The sequence below is a fragment of the Strongylocentrotus purpuratus genome, unplaced genomic scaffold (assembly GCF_000002235.5).
Source record: "Strongylocentrotus purpuratus isolate Spur 01 unplaced genomic scaffold, Spur_5.0 spur5_scaffold_3, whole genome shotgun sequence".
NCBI classification, from domain to species: Eukaryota; Metazoa; Echinodermata; class Echinoidea; order Camarodonta; family Strongylocentrotidae; genus Strongylocentrotus; species Strongylocentrotus purpuratus.
The window spans coordinates 28,439,053-28,445,313 of record NW_022145609.1 but is presented as its reverse complement, the minus strand read 5'-3'; positions in this window follow the sequence as shown (position 1 = coordinate 28,445,313).

Below are 6,261 nucleotides of genomic sequence, written 5' to 3'. Positions count from 1 at the left end.
AAAAAATGTCAGAGGAAAAAATGTCAGAGGTAAAAATGTCAGAGGTAAAAATGTCAGAGGAAAAAATGTCAGAGGAAAAAATGTCAGAGGTAAAAATGTCAGAGGTAAAAATGTCAGAGGTAAAAATGTCAGAGGAAAAAATGTCAGAGGTAAAAATGTCAGAGGTAAAAATGTCAGAGGTAAAAATGTCAGAGGAAAAAATGTCAGAGGTAAAAATGTCAGAGGTAAAAATGTCAGAGGTAAAAATGTCAGAGGAAAAAATGTCAGAGGTAAAAATGTCAGAGGTAAAAATGTCAGAGGTAAAAATGTCAGAGGTAAAAATGTCAGAGGTAAAAATGTTAGAGGTATAAAATAAAAACAAAATCATGTGGCAAGTTTGTTAAGGTTACACCCGGGCCATATATTAGGCTTATCGAAAAAGAACAGCGAGGGATATTCTGCAGTCGTTATTTCACCGCTGCTTTATTTTCTACTTTCCCAGTTAAAATTTATTTACCTTTCGGTCCCAAATTGTGACTTTTTGCCCGATTATTGCCGAAGGAAGACGAGGGGGGGGGGTATTCTTCTTCTGGGGCACGGTGACCCGGCTGCTCTCCCCTTCCTCTTATATTATGCTTTGCTATATATCCTTCTGAACAGTGGTCAATGCCTAGGCAGAGCAGGCAGACTAATGGGACATTGTTTCTGTTCCGAGTTTCGCGCCTTGCAAGCAATCATCAGGCAATTATTGATAGCATTCTTAAAAGTACATGATTATCTTATACAACCTTGGTACAAATACCCCTAAAATAAGACTTAACTAATAAAATACAATTACTCATGAGTAATTCTTATTATATTTTATTCAGGTATTGTATTAGTTAAGTCTTATTTTGAGTGTATTTGTACCAAGGGTGCAGAGGAATCATGTACTTTGAAGAATGCTATCAGTTGTCTGATGATCGCTTGCAAGGCGTGAAACTCGGAGTAGCAACCATGCATGTCCCATTAGCAGCGCTCAAAATACACGGGGGCGATTGCAAAATTTAAAATCGCCCCCGTGGAATTATAAAATAAAGATTATCTTTTCTGTTATAACTTTAACACAATATTGAGTTTCAATTTTCAAACCTTAAACCAATGAAATGGAACTTAGATTAGCGTGCAAGATTTCTCGTTCTATATGAGTATTTATTAACGATTCAGCTCGCAGTGCATTGCTGCAGTCAGCAGTGGTTATAGGCCTACTGCGCCGTTAGTAACGGTACGTGTTCACGCTGCCGCCCCATATCTGCTGGAGCTGGAGGCGATCGCGCAAGGGCAGAAACATGGTCATGGAGAAGTTTTTCGTCGTGAAAAGCGTATACCCGCTGAAATCTGGTGATTTCAAATGACCAGCAAATAGTGAACCTCGACCAGTAAACCAAAATTAGGGACTTTTAGATTTGCACGACGAGAACGTGGACTGCAACGTGTGACCTCCTTTTAAGGCACTGCCAGTGCTTAAAAGGACGTCACATGATTGTGACTGCCAGTGCCTTAAAAGGACGTAACACGTCCACGCAAATCTAAAAGTCCCTATTGGGAAGAAGAGGAAGACCAAGATGTTGTTGAATGATATGGTAACATGGGCAGATCTACAGGGGGGGGGGGGGGGTTAGGGGGTTTAACATTTTTGAGCAGACTCAGGCGACCGGTGAATATTAAAGCGGTGGGGGGATGCTGGAGAGGAGGACCACTAATTTTTTATTTTTTTTTAACTCTCACTTTCACCTATCCCAGATAACCCTAAGTTTTGTGTTGCTGCTTTATATGTAGATGATAATGCATGATTACAATAAATAGAGAGAGAGAGAGAGAGAGAGAGAACCACCATCATTATGCAATGGTTCAGGGTTTGTGTAATGTACGTTTGAAACCATTTCTTAGCGTCTCAACCCTAAAAAAATAGCGGAACTATTTTTGAGGAAAAGCATTATACTGAACTGAATAAAGAATAATAACTTTAAATTGGCTCATACTAATACTGATACGGGCTAAATACAATGTGGTATCGGCACAGTAAGATCGGGTATTTGTATAGAGGTATTCCAAAATGACATTCTGATAATCAACATTTTGTTCTGTTATCATATGTATATACGCATAATACAACTGATCTTTGTGATTTCTTAACGTGACATAGTTTCTTCTCCCCCTGCAAACAAAAAAGAAAACAAGGTTATTTAATAAAAGGATCATGGGACAAAACGATCATTGTGATTCAAATTGATGCAAGGATTTTTTTTTTAATATTAAGCAATGCTTTTCACCAGAATCTTCTTTGTAAAAACGACTTTTAAAAATCTCAGCCATGCAATTCTGCCACTGTGTTGTAAGATCACTTTCACATTAGGAGAAGTGTATTTCTTCAATGAGTATTTTAAATTGAATGGAACGTCTCAACTCAGTAAGCATGGCTGAGATTTGTAAAAGTTGTTTTTACAAAGAAGATTCTGGTGAATAGCAGTGCTTATTCAAACAAATATTTGAATCACAATCATTATTTGTCGCTTAATCCCTTTTAATGATCTGTTTTCTTGCTCGTTCCAGTTCAGTTCAGTTCATTTTATTCAAAACCACACAAAGCATGATATAATCTGTTACATAATAAAGAGACTGGTAATAGTACATCAATCAACATATTCTAACTTGATTACATAATAAACTGAATGGTTTTAGGACCCCTTTAGAAGCTTAGCTTGTGAGCGGGGCCCTACAGTCAACAAAGTACATACATTTACAGTAAAAAGAATGTTACGTACATGTGTATGATTATACAATGGATGAAAATACTAAGCTACAGAATATAGAACATACAAATACTCTCTCACACACACACGCACACACCCACACACACACACACTGACAAGTAGGTCCTTAGTGGTCAAAAAACATTTCAGAATAAGAAAATACTAAGATGCAAATAAAAACTATGTCAGTCTTTCAAGTAGGTACGTTTTAGATAACCTTCTAAACCTAGAAAGAGTTGTACTATTTTTTATATCATCAGGCAGACTGTTCCATTCTTTAATGCAAGGGGAGAAGAAGATATGTCATAGTGTGGTACGTCACTGGCAGGTCAGGGGGAGGGGGTTGTTAAGTTAAATTTACGTTATTATCCTACTTTTTTACCGGTTTGGGAGGCTAGGGGGGCGGGCCGTTAGAATCGGCCCGTGGATCCGCGCCTGTACAAAAAAGCACCAAAAACAGAATCGCTCAGTAAAGAAAGAATGTAAAGGTTGCTCAGAATAATGAGGAGGAAGTAATGTGCAGAACGAGAAGAAAGTCAGTAACAGCTATGTACATGTAGCTTGTAAATTTGTAAGAGGCAAAATGCTGACTATAATGAAATAGCAAAGAATTAAGGAGTATCATAGGTACCAATTCAATGGAAATTTGTATAAAAAAGAGCCCCCGTCAGTACTAAAAGAGCCCCCGTGAGAAGGCTCACGGGGGCTCTTTTTTGGGGGAAGAGCCCCCGTGGACAAAAAATTAATTTGAGCCCTGCCCATTAGTCTGCCTTATTCAATATTTATATACTGGTATATTATGCTTTTGTAAAAGCAAATGGTATTAGTACACTGAGCAAACTTCTGGGGGAAAAGATTTCTAAAATCTAGAAGTTTGGCCATGTTTTATAGGCTGAGTTGTCGCTCCATGCATGGTGTAATTATTAAATGAAAATAAAAGTCAGTACAGCCCCCGAAATAGGATCAGATATCTATGAACCTCCCCCCCCCCCCCCCCCCGCCCCCCACTTCTCCTTCACTTTTGAAGATTGTTGGACATTTTAACTGCGTGGCAATGACTACTATTATATGTAATTTCCAATAAATGCATATTTCCGACAATTCCACTTTCTTGTGGGCTTGGTATTTTGATACTCTGAAACAAAGCAGAAAGCCATGTTATCAATGCTAACCCATCACATTCCCGAAGTGCGCGCGTTCCAATAAAATATTGTCGATTACTATTGCGGTATAAAATAGTCTGGGAGAAAATCAATAAGCAGCTTTGTTACTCCGATAAAAAGCAGAAAGCCGACCATGTTACATCAATTAAAGAGAAGGTTGAGTTCTGGGGAAAGGTGAACAATAATTTGTGAGCGCTTGTTATCATTCTTGTTATGCAAGTGTGGAAGAACATCAAAGAAAAAAGTTATTCCCTGAAAATCTATTTCAAATGACTTCATATCCCAGGTATGACAAGTAACGGCTTTAAAATGAGGCCTGATTTGATTTGCCATATGTTTGTGTAGTCCCATATCAATATCTTTCTGTGTACAGTGCTTGTGACTTTACCAAGACTGGGCCAAAGTTTTTATCATTTTGATAAAAAATTTCGTGTTTTCGTGATTCCTCGTGATTATATGTAATTATTTGTACTAAATGCACTACTCACTTTAACACTTGACTTTTGTCGAGAACTTTCATTTCTTCGTTTGGACTTTGTTCGTCTCTGGGACGTTACACGGGCTAGGTTGTAGGCTGCCACCGGCCAAACCGGTCCGTTTCACAAACATTAACACATCAACCAATTCAAAATATCAAAAAATGTTAGACATTCATACATAATATAATTATATGCAAGCTTGATCACAAAAAAAAAAAATTCAAATCTATTTTCCACATTGTATTATCCTCAGGACATGTACGAAATACAACAAACAGCCTTTTATACAATTTACATTATTGAAGAAAGGACTATAATAGACAAGCCCATGCAGCAGCTCTACGTCTCGACATTCTGTGTGATAAAAGTGCTGAGATATTAAAACGGCACTCATTTTTTTTTTGCTTGTACATTTTTACCTCTGATATTTTTACCTCTGACATTTTTACCTCTGACATTTTTACCTCTGACATTTTTACCTCTGACATTTTTACCTCTAACATTTTTTCCTCTGACATTTTTACCTCTGACATTTTTACCTCTGACATTTTTACCTCTAACATTTTTTCCTCTGACATTTTTACCTCTGACATTTTTTCCTCTGACATTTTTACCTCTGACATTTTTACCTCTGACATTTTTACCTCTGACATTTTTACCTCTAACATTTTTACCTCTGACATTTTTTCCTCTGACATTTTTACCTCTGACATTTTTACCTGGCACCGTTAAGGCAATAGGAAGAGAGCCAGGGAGTCAAAATAAATCATCGCTTTAAAGGGATCCGGTAACTTTGTCTCAGATTCTGAAACAAAATTCTGGATTTAGCTCATGATGCAATGATAATTATAAACCTTTTAGGTCAGTCAGGAACCCCATGACTTTTACAAGCCGATCGCCCGTCTGATTATCAAGATATTTATGATTGGAATTACAAATTTTGAAAACCGTTCGCCTGACGGTTTTCATAACACTACAGTCTATTGGGGAAAACGAGTATGGTAAAACCGGTCACTCAAAGAATTTTACTTTTTTGAGGCACTTCTTGATCATTTTGAAGCGCAATTTTTTTAGGGATTCAATATTACACCATATCACAGACACTTATAACACGTAGGGCCGTGTATCTCAGATTTAACATTGTTAAACGATCCCTTTAAAGTTAGTGCATCCCTTTTGCAGCCAACATCAAATTCTGTAGAACTTTGCAGGAATTATGAATATGTCATGTATGTCCTATTTGTGAAATTCAAACGTTAACAGTGTCCTTATATTCAAATTGTGCAAGGAAACCCGTTTACTTTCTACATATCACTGTCAGACACTATTGAGTGACTGACTGACTGACTGATTTTTTTTTTTCTTTGGTACATGTAATAACATACATAAAATGAGCGGTAAAGGGTACACACAATTTTGTACATGGCAATAACCCACTTCTTGTATATGGCCAAAATTAAGCTCATTTGACTCTTTGTACGTACGACCATACGGTACAAGGGTCTGAAAATCAGATTGTCCTCGTGGTTAATTTTTCCTGGGGGTAACATTGCTTGGGGGTGGGGGGGGGGGGGGTATTTTTCCGTGAAGTAATTTTCCGGGTGTGATTGCCCAGGGGGTAATTGTCCTGATACGGCAAAAGGGACACTCGGCCTTTAATTGTTATAGGTCCCGAACATTTCGGTTATCATAGAGATTTATGATGAAATTGTAATAATCATTCAATAAACATATGCCCTTATAAAAAAAAGTACCATGGTAACCATGTTTTTTTTTGTCCAAATTACTATCGACCATGGTATCAAACAATGATAAACATAGGGTCATCAAACAATGTATGTCATTGTT